Here is a 12,717-nt window from a genome sequence, read left to right as displayed (position 1 = left end):
AAGTCTTCTTCGAGCCGGATTTGAACCCGCAACCTAAGGATCGCCTTATTAACAACTACAGTCCTCTGCTCTACCAACTGAGCTATCAAAGGTGCTAGACTAAAGAGTTGGACTGAAAACTGACAAGTGCATTTAGGACAGACTCGGATGCTCTCCTATGATTGTAGAACGAGTACATCTGGCAAAAGCCTAGCCCTAGCCCCTGAACTTAATCCTATCTCCTTCCTTTCAGACATGGCTGAAAACGGTGTCCCTGGTGGTCTAGTGGCTAGGATTCGGCGCTCTCACCGCCGCAGCCCGGGTTCGATTCCCGGTCAGGGAAGCGTGTGCTTTCTTGCACACCAAGTCCACTACAAGACTCTGGAAGCCCCCCACCCACATGCTGTGTAGGTTAAAGGAATGTAAAGCGTCCTCCTTCTGCTACTTCCTTTTTTGCCAAACTTCTAAACGACACGTTGCTGCCTCATTCACCACCTCCACACACCCACACCAGCGTGGCTTTATGCTTTCAAGTCTGCAAGTCTTTTAGGGAGGCAAGATAATGTTTGAGAAATTTGAATGGAACAGTGTAAATGATCCGTCACTGCCTTCAGCAGATTGCACTCTGGCATGCCAGCGCATCTGCAGGCAGGCACCTGGCCATGATATCCCGCAGTGGCGCGAGGGAAAAGAAAAGTCTTCTTTGAGCCGGATTTGAACCCGCGACCTAAGGATCGCCTTATTAACAACTACAGTCCTCTGCTCTACCAGCTGAGCTATCAAAGGTGCTAGCCTAAAAAGTTGGACTGAAAACTGACAAGTGCATTTAGGACAGACTCGGATGCTCTCGTATGATTGTGGAACGAGTACATCTGGCAAAAGCCTAGCCCTAGCCCCTGAACTTAATCCTATCTCCTTCCTTTCAGACGTGGTTGAAAACGGTGTCCCTGGTGGTCTAGTGGCTAGGATTCGGTGCTCTCACCGCCGCGGCCCGGGTTCGATTCCCGGTCAGGGAAGCGCGTGCTTTCTTGCACACCAAGTCCACTACAAGACTCTGGAAGCCCCCCCCCCCCCCCCCCCCCCCCACCCACATGCTGTGTAGGTTAAAGGAATGTAAAGCGTCCTCCTTCTGCTACTTCCTTTTTTGCCAAACTTCTAAACGACACGTTGCTGCCTCATTCACCACCTCCACACACCCACGCCAGCGTGGCTTTATGCTTTCAAGTCTGCAAGTCTTTTAGGGAGGCAAGATAATGTTTGAGAAATTTGAATGGAACAGTGTAAATGATCCGTCACTGCCTTCAGCAGATTGCACTCTGGCATGCCAGCGCATCTGCAGGCAGGCACCTGGCCATGATATCCCGCAGTGGCGCGAGGGAAAAGAAAAGTCTTCTTCGAGCCGGATTTGAACCCGCAACCTAAGGATCGCCTTATTAACAACTACAGTCCTCTGCTCTACCAACTGAGCTATCAAAGGTGCTAGCCTAAAGAGTTGGACTGAAAACTGACAAGTGCATTTAGGACAGACTCGGATGCTCTCCTATGATTGTAGAACGAGTACATCTGGCAAAAGCCTAGCCCTAGCCCCTGAACTTAATCCTATCTCCTTCCTTTCAGACATGGCTGAAAACGGTGTCCCTGGTGGTCTAGTGGCTAGGATTCGGCGCTCTCACTGCCGCAGCCCGGGTTCGATTCCCGGTCAGGGAAGCGTGTGCTTTCTTGCACACCAAGTCCACTACAAGACTCTGGAAGCCCCCCACCCACATGCTGTGTAGGTTAAAGGAATGTAAAGCGTCCTCCTTCTGCTACTTCCTTTTTTGCCAAACTTCTAAACGACACGTTGCTGCCTCATTCACCACCTCCACACACCCACGCCAGCGTGGCTTTATGCTTTCAAGTCTGCAAGTCTTTTAGGGAGGCAAGATAATGTTTGAGAAATTTGAATGGAACAGTGTAAATGATCCGTCACTGCCTTCAGCAGATTGCACTCTGGCATGCCAGCGCATCTGCAGGCAGGCACCTGGCCATGATATCCCGCAGTGGCGCGAGGGAAAAGAAAAGTCTTCTTCGAGCCGGATTTGAACCCGCAACCTAAGGATCGCCTTATTAACAACTACAGTCCTCTGCTCTACCAACTGAGCTATCAAAGGTGCTAGCCTAAAGAGTTGGACTGAAAACTGACAAGTGCATTTAGGACAGACTCGGATGCTCTCCTATGATTGTAGAACGAGTACATCTGGCAAAAGCCTAGCCCTAGCCCCTGAACTTAATCCTATCTCTTTCCTTTCAGACATGGCTGAAAACGGTGTCCCTGGTGGTCTAGTGGCTAGGATTCGGCGCTCTCACCGCCGCAGCCCGGGTTCGATTCCCGGTCAGGGAAGCGTGTGCTTTCTTGCACACCAAGTCCACTACAAGACTCTGGAAGCCCCCCACCCACATGCTGTGTAGGTTAAAGGAATGTAAAGCGTCCTCCTTCTGCTACTTCCTTTTTTGCCAAACTTCTAAACGACACGTTGCTGCCTCATTCACCACCTCCACACACCCACACCAGCGTGGCTTTATGCTTTCAAGTCTGCAAGTCTTTTAGGGAGGCAAGATAAAGTTTGAGAAATTTGAATGGAACAGTGTAAATGATCCATCACTGCCTTCAGCATATTGCACTCTGGCATGCCAGCGCATCTGCAGGCAGGCACCTGGCCATGATATCCGGCAGTGGCGCGAGGGAAAAGAGAAGTCTTCTTCGAGCCGGATTTGAACCCGCGACCTAAGGATCGCCTTATTAACAACTACAGTCCTCTGCTCTACCAACTGAGCTATCAAAGGTGCTAGCCTAAAGAGTTGGACTGAAAACTGACAAGTGCATTTAGGACAGACTCGGATGCTCTCCTATGATTGTAGAACGAGTACATCTGGCAAAAGCCTAGCCCTAGCCCCTGAACTTAATCCTATCTCCTTCCTTTCAGACGTGGCTGAAAACGGTGTCCCTGGTGGTCTAGTGGCTAGGATTCGGCGCTCTCACCGCCGCGGCCCGGGTTCGATTCCCGGTCAGGGAAGCGTGTGCTTTCTTGCACACCAAGTCCACTACAAGACTCTGGAAGCCCCCCACCCACATGTTGTGTAGGTTAAAGGAATGTAAAGCGTCCTCCTTCTGCTACTTCCTTTTTTGCCAAACTTCTAAACGACACGTTGCTGCCTCATTCACCACCTCCACACACCCACACCAGCGTGGCTTTATGCTTTCAAGTCTGCAAGTCTTTTAGGGAGGCAAGATAAAGTTTGAGAAATTTGAATGGAACAGTGTAAATGATCCGTCACTGCCTTCAGCATATTGCACTCTGGCATGCCAGCGCATCTGCAGGCAGGCACCTGGCCATGATATCCGGCAGTGGCGCGAGGGAAAAGAGAAGTCTTCTTCTAGCCGGATTTGAACCCGCGACCTAAGGATCGCTTTATTAACAACTACAGTCCTCAGCTCTACCAACCGAGCTATCAAAGGTGCTAGCCTAAAGAGTTGGACTGAAAACTGACAAGTGCATTTAGGACAGACTCGGATGCTCTCCTATGATTGTAGAACGAGTACGTCTGGCAAAAGCCTAGCCCTAGCCCCTGAACTTAATCCTATCTCCTTCCTTTCAGACGGGGCTGAAAACGGTGTCCCTGGTGGTCTAGTGGCTAGGATTCGGCGCTTACCGTCGCGGCCCGGGTTCGATTCCCGGTCAGGGAAGCGTGTGCTTTCTTGCACACCAAGTCCACTACAAGACTCTGGAAGCCCCCCACCCACATGCTGTGTAGGTTAAAGGAATGTAAAGCGTCCTCCTTCTGCTACTTCCTTTTTTGCCAAACTTCTAAACGACACGTTGCTGCCTCATTCACCACCTCCACACACCCACACCAGCGTGGCTTTATGCTTTCATGTCTGCAAGTCTTTTAGGGAGGCAAGATAAAGTTTGAGAAATTTGAATGGAACAGTGTAAATGATCCGTCACTGCCTTCAGCAGATTGCACTCTGGCATGCCAGCGCATCTGCAGGCAGGCACCTGGCCATGATATCCCGCAGTGGCGCGAGGGAAAAGAAAAGTCTTCTTCGAGCCGGATTTGAACCCGCGACCTAAGGATCGCCTTATTAACAACTACAGTCCTCTGCTCTACCAACTGAGCTATCAAAGGTGCTAGCCTAAAGAGTTGGACTGAAAACTGACAAGTGCATTTAGGACAGACTCGGATGCTCTCCTATGATTGTAGAACGAGTACATCTGGCAAAAGCCTAGCCCTAGCCCCTGAACTTAATCCTATCTCCTTCCTTTCAGACGTGGCTGAAAACGGTGTCCCTGGTGGTCTAGTGGCTAGGATTCGGCGCTCTCACCGCCGCGGCCAGGGTTCGATTCCCGGTCAGGGAAGCGTGTGCTTTCTTGCACACCAAGTCCACTACAAGACTCTGGAAGCCCCCCACCCACATGCTGTGTAGGTTAAAGGAATGTAAAGCGTCCTCCTTCTGCTACTTCCTTTTTTGCCAAACTTCTAAACGACACGTTGCTGCCTCATTCACCACCTCCACACACCCACACCAGCGTGGCTTTATGCTTTCAAGTCTGCAAGTCTTTTAGGGAGGCAAGATAAAGTTTGAGAAATTTGAATGGAACAGTGTAAATGATCCGTCACTGCCTTCAGCAGATTGCACTCTGGCATGCCAGCGCATCTGCAGGCAGGCACCTGGCCATGATATCCGGCAGTGGCGCGAGGGAAAAGAGAAGTCTTCTTCGAGCCGGATTTGAACCCGCGACCTAAGGATCGCCTTATTAACAACTACAGTCCTCCGCTCTACCAACTGAGCTATCAAAGGTGCTAGCCTAAAGAGTTGGACTGAAAACTGACAAGTGCATTTAGGACAGACTCGGATGCTCTCCTATGATTGTAGAACGAGTACATCTGGCAAAAGCCTAGCCCTAGCCCCTGAACTTAATCCTATCTCCTTCCTTTCAGACGTGGCTGAAAACGGTGTCCCTGGTGGTCTAGTGGCTAGGATTCGGCGCTCTCACCGCCGCGGCCCGGGTTCGATTCCCGGTCAGGGAAGCGTGTGCTTTCTTGCACACAAAGTCCACTACAAGACTCTGGAAGCCCCCCACCCACATGTTGTGTAGGTTAAAGGAATGTAAAGCGTCCTCCTTCTGCTACTTCCTTTTTTGCCAAACTTCTAAACGACACGTTGCTGCCTCATTCACCACCTCCACACACCCACACCAGCGTGGCTTTATGCTTTCAAGTCTGCAAGTCTTTTAGGGAGGCAAGATAAAGTTTGAGAAATTTGAATGGAACAGTGTAAATGATCCGTCACTGCCTTCAGCAGATTGCACTCTGGCATGCCAGCGCATCTGCAGGCAGGCACCTGGCCATGATATCCCGCAGTGGCGCGAGGGAAAAGAAAAGTCTTCTTCGAGCCGGATTTGAACCCGCAACCTAAGGATCGCCTTATTAACAACTACAGTCCTCTGCTCTACCAACTGAGCTATCAAAGGTGCTAGCCTAAAGAGTTGGACTGAAAACTGACAAGTGCATTTAGGACAGACTCGGATGCTCTCCTATGATTGTAGAACGAGTACATCTGGCAAAAGCCTAGCCCTAGCCCCTGAACTTAATCCTATCTCCTTCCTTTCAGACATGGCTGAAAACGGTGTCCCTGGTGGTCTAGTGGCTAGGATTCGGCGCTCTCACCGCCGCAGCCCGGGTTCGATTCCCGGTCAGGGAAGCGTGTGCTTTCTTGCACACCAAGTCCACTACAAGACTCTGGAAGCCCCCCACCCACATGCTGTGTAGGTTAAAGGAATGTAAAGCGTCCTCCTTCTGCTACTTCCTTTTTTGCCAAACTTCTAAACGACACGTTGCTGCCTCATTCACCACCTCCACACACCCACACCAGCGTGGCTTTATGCTTTCAAGTCTGCAAGTCTTTTAGGGAGGCAAGATAATGTTTGAGAAATTTGAATGGAACAGTGTAAATGATCCGTCACTGCCTTCAGCAGATTGCACTCTGGCATGCCAGCGCATCTGCAGGCAGGCACCTGGCCATGATATCCCGCAGTGGCGCGAGGGAAAAGAAAAGTCTTCTTTCAGCCGGATTTGAACCCGCGACCTAAGGATCGCCTTATTAACAACTACAGTCCGCTGCTCTACCAACTGAGCTATCAAAGGTGCTAGCCTAAAAAGTTGGACTGAAAACTGACAAGTGCATTTAGGACAGACTCGGATGCTCTCCTATGATTGTGGAACGAGTACATCTGGCAAAAGCCTAGCCCTAGCCCCTGAACTTAATCCTATCTCCTTCCTTTCAGACGTGGCTGAAAACGGTGTCCCTGGTGGTCTAGTGGCTAGGATTCGGCGCTCTCACCGCCGCGGCCCGGGTTCGATTCCCGGTCAGGGAAGCGTGTGCTTTCTTGCACACCAAGTCCACTACAAGACTCTGGAAACCCCCCACCCACATGCTGTGTAGGTTAAAGGAATGTAAAGCGTCCTCCTTCTGCTACTTCCTTTTTTGCCAAACTTCTAAACGACACGTTGCTGCCTCATTCACCACCTCCACACACCCACACCAGCGTGGCTTTATGCTTTCAAGTCTGCAAGTCTTTTAGGGAGGCAAGATAATGTTTGAGAAATTTGAATGGAACAGTGTAAATGATCCGTCACTGCCTTCAGCAGATTGCACTCTGGCATGCCAGCGCATCTGCAGGCAGGCACCTGGCCATGATATCCCGCAGTGGCGCGAGGGAAAAGAAAAGTCTTCTTTGAGCCGGATTTGAACCCGCGACCTAAGGATCGCCTTATTAACAACTACAGTCCTCTGCTCTACCAGCTGAGCTATCAAAGGTGCCAGCCTAAAAAGTTGGACTGAAAACTGACAAGTGCATTTAGGACAGACTCGGATGCTCTCGTATGATTGTGGAACGAGTACATCTGGCAAAAGCCTAGCCCTAGCCCCTGAACTTAATCCTATCTCCTTCCTTTCAGACGTGGCTGAAAATGGTGTCCCTGGTGGTCTAGTGGCTAGGATTCGGCGCTCTCACCGCCGCGGCCCGGGTTCGATTCCCGGTCAGGGAAGCGTGTGCTTTCTTGCACACCAAGTCCACTACAAGACTCTGGAAGCCCCCCACCCACATGCTGTGTAGGTTAAAGGAATGTAAAGCGTCCTCCTTCTGCTACTTCCTTTTTTGCCAAACTTCTAAACGACACGTTGCTGCCTCATTCACCACCTCCACACACCCACACCAGCGTGGCTTTATGCTTTCAAGTCTGCAAGTCTTTTAGGGAGGCAAGATAAAGTTTGAGAAATTTGAATGGAACAGTGTAAATTATCCGTCACTGCCTTCAGCATATTGCACTCTGGCATGCCAGCGCATCTGCAGGCAGGCACCTGGCCATGATATCCGGCAGTGGCGCGAGGGAAAAGAAAAGTCTTCTTCGAGCCGGATTTGAACCCGCGACCTAAGGATTGCCTTATTAACAACTACAGTCCTCCGCTCTACCAACTGAGCTATCAAAGGTGCTAGCCTAAAGAGTTGGACTGAAAACTGACAAGTGCATTTAGGACAGACTCGGATGCTCTCCTATGACTGTAGAACGAGTACATCTGGCAAAAGCCTAGCCCTAGCCCCTGAACTTAATCCTATCTCCTTCCTTTCAGACGTGGTTGAAAACGGTGTCCCTGGTGGTCTAGTGGCTAGGATTCGGTGCTCTCACCGCCGCGGCCCGGGTTTGATTCCCGGTCAGGGAAGCGCGTGCTTTCTTGCACACCAAGTCCACTACAAGACTCTGGAAGCCCCCCCCCCCCCCCCCACCCACATGCTGTGTAGGTTAAAGGAATGTAAAGCGTCCTCCTTCTGCTACTTCCTTTTTTGCCAAACTTCTAAACGACACGTTGCTGCCTCATTCACCAACTCCACACACCCACGCCAGCGTGGCTTTATGCTTTCAAGTCTGCAAGTCTTTTAGGGAGGCAAGATAATGTTTGAGAAATTTGAATGGAACAGTGTAAATGATCCGTCACTGCCTTCAGCAGATTGCACTCTGGCATGCCAGCGCATCTGCAGGCAGGCACCTGGCCATGATATCCCGCAGTGGCGCGAGGGAAAAGAAAAGTCTTCTTCGAGCCGGATTTGAACCCGCAACCTAAGGATCGCCTTATTAACAACTACAGTCCTCTGCTCTACCAACTGAGCTATCAAAGGTGCTAGCCTAAAGAGTTGGACTGAAAACTGACAAGTGCATTTAGGACAGACTCGGATGCTCTCCTATGATTGTAGAACGAGTACATCTGGCAAAAGCCTAGCCCTAGCCCCTGAACTTAATCCTATCTCCTTCCTTTCAGACATGGCTGAAAACGGTGTCCCTGGTGGTCTAGTGGCTAGGATTCGGCGCTCTCACCGCCGCAGCCCGGGTTCGATTCCCGGTCAGGGAAGCGTGTGCTTTCTTGCACACCAAGTCCACTACAAGACTCTGGAAGCCCCCCACCCACATGCTGTGTAGGTTAAAGGAATGTAAAGCGTCCTCCTTCTGCTACTTCCTTTTTTGCCAAACTTCTAAACGACACGTTGCTGCCTCATTCACCACCTCCACACACCCACACCAGCGTGGCTTTATGCTTTCAAGTCTGCAAGTCTTTTAGGGAGGCAAGATAATGTTTGAGAAATTTGAATGGAACAGTGTAAATGATCCGTCACTGCCTTCAGCAGATTGCACTCTGGCATGCCAGCGCATCTGCAGGCAGGCACCTGGCCATGATATCCCGCAGTGGCGCGAGGGAAAAGAAAAGTCTTCTTTGAGCCGGATTTGAACCCGCGACCTAAGGATCGCCTTATTAACAACTACAGTCCTCTGCTCTACCAGCTGAGCTATCAAAGGTGCTAGCCTAAAAAGTTGGACTGAAAACTGACAAGTGCATTTAGGACAGACTCGGATGCTCTCGTATGATTGTGGAACGAGTACATCTGGCAAAAGCCTAGCCCTAGCCCCTGAACTTAATCCTATCTCCTTCCTTTCAGACGTGGTTGAAAACGGTGTCCCTGGTGGTCTAGTGGCTAGGATTCGGTGCTCTCACCGCCGCGGCCCGGGTTCGATTCCCGGTCAGGGAAGCGCGTGCTTTCTTGCACACCAAGTCCACTACAAGACTCTGGAAGCCCCCCCCCCCCCCCCCCCCCACCCACATGCTGTGTAGGTTAAAGGAATGTAAAGCGTCCTCCTTCTGCTACTTCCTTTTTTGCCAAACTTCTAAACGACACGTTGCTGCCTCATTCACCACCTCCACACACCCACGCCAGCGTGGCTTTATGCTTTCAAGTCTGCAAGTCTTTTAGGGAGGCAAGATAATGTTTGAGAAATTTGAATGGAACAGTGTAAATGATCCGTCACTGCCTTCAGCAGATTGCACTCTGGCATGCCAGCGCATCTGCAGGCAGGCACCTGGCCATGATATCCCGCAGTGGCGCGAGGGAAAAGAAAAGTCTTCTTCGAGCCGGATTTGAACCCGCAACCTAAGGATCGCCTTATTAACAACTACAGTCCTCTGCTCTACCAACTGAGCTATCAAAGGTGCTAGCCTAAAGAGTTGGACTGAAAACTGACAAGTGCATTTAGGACAGACTCGGATGCTCTCCTATGATTGTAGAACGAGTACATCTGGCAAAAGCCTAGCCCTAGCCCCTGAACTTAATCCTATCTCCTTCCTTTCAGACATGGCTGAAAACGGTGTCCCTGGTGGTCTAGTGGCTAGGATTCGGCGCTCTCACTGCCGCAGCCCGGGTTCGATTCCCGGTCAGGGAAGCGTGTGCTTTCTTGCACACCAAGTCCACTACAAGACTCTGGAAGCCCCCCACCCACATGCTGTGTAGGTTAAAGGAATGTAAAGCGTCCTCCTTCTGCTACTTCCTTTTTTGCCAAACTTCTAAACGACACGTTGCTGCCTCATTCACCACCTCCACACACCCACGCCAGCGTGGCTTTATGCTTTCAAGTCTGCAAGTCTTTTAGGGAGGCAAGATAATGTTTGAGAAATTTGAATGGAACAGTGTAAATGATCCGTCACTGCCTTCAGCAGATTGCACTCTGGCATGCCAGCGCATCTGCAGGCAGGCACCTGGCCATGATATCCCGCAGTGGCGCGAGGGAAAAGAAAAGTCTTCTTCGAGCCGGATTTGAACCCGCAACCTAAGGATCGCCTTATTAACAACTACAGTCCTCTGCTCTACCAACTGAGCTATCAAAGGTGCTAGCCTAAAGAGTTGGACTGAAAACTGACAAGTGCATTTAGGACAGACTCGGATGCTCTCCTATGATTGTAGAACGAGTACATCTGGCAAAAGCCTAGCCCTAGCCCCTGAACTTAATCCTATCTCCTTCCTTTCAGACATGGCTGAAAACGGTGTCCCTGGTGGTCTAGTGGCTAGGATTCGGCGCTCTCACCGCCGCAGCCCGGGTTCGATTCCCGGTCAGGGAAGCGTGTGCTTTCTTGCACACCAAGTCCACTACAAGACTCTGGAAGCCCCCCACCCACATGCTGTGTAGGTTAAAGGAATGTAAAGCGTCCTCCTTCTGCTACTTCCTTTTTTGCCAAACTTCTAAACGACACGTTGCTGCCTCATTCACCACCTCCACACACCCACACCAGCGTGGCTTTATGCTTTCAAGTCTGCAAGTCTTTTAGGGAGGCAAGATAAAGTTTGAGAAATTTGAATGGAACAGTGTAAATTATCCGTCACTGCCTTCAGCATATTGCACTCTGGCATGCCAGCGCATCTGCAGGCAGGCACCTGGCCATGATATCCGGCAGTGGCGCGAGGGAAAAGAAAAGTCTTCTTCGAGCCGGATTTGAACCCGCGACCTAAGGATTGCCTTATTAACAACTACAGTCCTCCGCTCTACCAACTGAGCTATCAAAGGTGCTAGCCTAAAGAGTTGGACTGAAAACTGACAAGTGCATTTAGGACAGACTCGGATGCTCTCCTATGACTGTAGAACGAGTACATCTGGCAAAAGCCTAGCCCTAGCCCCTGAACTTAATCCTATCTCCTTCCTTTCAGACGTGGTTGAAAACGGTGTCCCTGGTGGTCTAGTGGCTAGGATTCGGTGCTCTCACCGCCGCGGCCCGGGTTTGATTCCCGGTCAGGGAAGCGCGTGCTTTCTTGCACACCAAGTCCACTACAAGACTCTGGAAGCCCCCCCCCCCCCCCCACCCACATGCTGTGTAGGTTAAAGGAATGTAAAGCGTCCTCCTTCTGCTACTTCCTTTTTTGCCAAACTTCTAAACGACACGTTGCTGCCTCATTCACCAACTCCACACACCCACGCCAGCGTGGCTTTATGCTTTCAAGTCTGCAAGTCTTTTAGGGAGGCAAGATAATGTTTGAGAAATTTGAATGGAACAGTGTAAATGATCCGTCACTGCCTTCAGCAGATTGCACTCTGGCATGCCAGCGCATCTGCAGGCAGGCACCTGGCCATGATATCCCGCAGTGGCGCGAGGGAAAAGAAAAGTCTTCTTCGAGCCGGATTTGAACCCGCAACCTAAGGATCGCCTTATTAACAACTACAGTCCTCTGCTCTACCAACTGAGCTATCAAAGGTGCTAGCCTAAAGAGTTGGACTGAAAACTGACAAGTGCATTTAGGACAGACTCGGATGCTCTCCTATGATTGTAGAACGAGTACATCTGGCAAAAGCCTAGCCCTAGCCCCTGAACTTAATCCTATCTCCTTCCTTTCAGACATGGCTGAAAACGGTGTCCCTGGTGGTCTAGTGGCTAGGATTCGGCGCTCTCACCGCCGCAGCCCGGGTTCGATTCCCGGTCAGGGAAGCGTGTGCTTTCTTGCACACCAAGTCCACTACAAGACTCTGGAAGCCCCCCACCCACATGCTGTGTAGGTTAAAGGAATGTAAAGCGTCCTCCTTCTGCTACTTCCTTTTTTGCCAAACTTCTAAACGACACGTTGCTGCCTCATTCACCACCTCCACACACCCACACCAGCGTGGCTTTATGCTTTCAAGTCTGCAAGTCTTTTAGGGAGGCAAGATAATGTTTGAGAAATTTGAATGGAACAGTGTAAATGATCCGTCACTGCCTTCAGCAGATTGCACTCTGGCATGCCAGCGCATCTGCAGGCAGGCACCTGGCCATGATATCCCGCAGTGGCGCGAGGGAAAAGAAAAGTCTTCTTTGAGCCGGATTTGAACCCGCGACCTAAGGATCGCCTTATTAACAACTACAGTCCTCTGCTCTACCAGCTGAGCTATCAAAGGTGCTAGCCTAAAAAGTTGGACTGAAAACTGACAAGTGCATTTAGGACAGACTCGGATGCTCTCGTATGATTGTGGAACGAGTACATCTGGCAAAAGCCTAGCCCTAGCCCCTGAACTTAATCCTATCTCCTTCCTTTCAGACGTGGTTGAAAACGGTGTCCCTGGTGGTCTAGTGGCTAGGATTCGGTGCTCTCACCGCCGCGGCCCGGGTTCGATTCCCGGTCAGGGAAGCGCGTGCTTTCTTGCACACCAAGTCCACTACAAGACTCTGGAAGCCCCCCCCCCCCCCCCCCCCACCCACATGCTGTGTAGGTTAAAGGAATGTAAAGCGTCCTCCTTCTGCTACTTCCTTTTTTGCCAAACTTCTAAACGACACGTTGCTGCCTCATTCACCACCTCCACACACCCACGCCAGCGTGGCTTTATGCTTTCAAGTCTGCAAGTCTTTTAGGGAGGCAA

At 50.8% G+C, this 12,717-nt stretch overlaps 7 non-coding genes across 7 annotated transcripts; all 7 read left to right on the top strand.

Moving 5' to 3' along the window:
- Positions 1–923: 923 nt before the first annotated feature.
- On the top strand, positions 924–995 carry trnae-cuc (transfer RNA glutamic acid (anticodon CUC)). The gene has a single exon. It is a non-coding gene; the product is annotated as a tRNA-Glu (tRNA).
- A 1,965-nt stretch (positions 996–2,960) lies between these two features.
- On the top strand, positions 2,961–3,032 carry trnae-cuc (transfer RNA glutamic acid (anticodon CUC)). The gene has a single exon. It is a non-coding gene; the product is annotated as a tRNA-Glu (tRNA).
- Positions 3,033–4,977: 1,945 nt separating this feature from the next.
- trnae-cuc (transfer RNA glutamic acid (anticodon CUC)) lies at positions 4,978–5,049 on the top strand. The gene has a single exon. It is a non-coding gene; the product is annotated as a tRNA-Glu (tRNA).
- Positions 5,050–6,323: 1,274 nt separating this feature from the next.
- trnae-cuc (transfer RNA glutamic acid (anticodon CUC)) lies at positions 6,324–6,395 on the top strand. The gene has a single exon. It is a non-coding gene; the product is annotated as a tRNA-Glu (tRNA).
- Positions 6,396–6,996: 601 nt separating this feature from the next.
- Positions 6,997–7,068, top strand: trnae-cuc (transfer RNA glutamic acid (anticodon CUC)). The gene has a single exon. It is a non-coding gene; the product is annotated as a tRNA-Glu (tRNA).
- Positions 7,069–9,026: 1,958 nt separating this feature from the next.
- On the top strand, positions 9,027–9,098 carry trnae-cuc (transfer RNA glutamic acid (anticodon CUC)). The gene has a single exon. It is a non-coding gene; the product is annotated as a tRNA-Glu (tRNA).
- A 3,318-nt stretch (positions 9,099–12,416) lies between these two features.
- trnae-cuc (transfer RNA glutamic acid (anticodon CUC)) lies at positions 12,417–12,488 on the top strand. Its single transcript has one exon. It is a non-coding gene; the product is annotated as a tRNA-Glu (tRNA).
- Positions 12,489–12,717: the final 229 nt, after the last annotated feature.

Source organism: Hoplias malabaricus, unplaced genomic scaffold (assembly GCF_029633855.1).
Source record: "Hoplias malabaricus isolate fHopMal1 unplaced genomic scaffold, fHopMal1.hap1 scaffold_54, whole genome shotgun sequence".
NCBI classification, from domain to species: Eukaryota; Metazoa; Chordata; class Actinopteri; order Characiformes; family Erythrinidae; genus Hoplias; species Hoplias malabaricus.
Note: the sequence above shows the minus strand (reverse complement) of the source record. Positions and strands in the feature narration are given on the sequence as shown.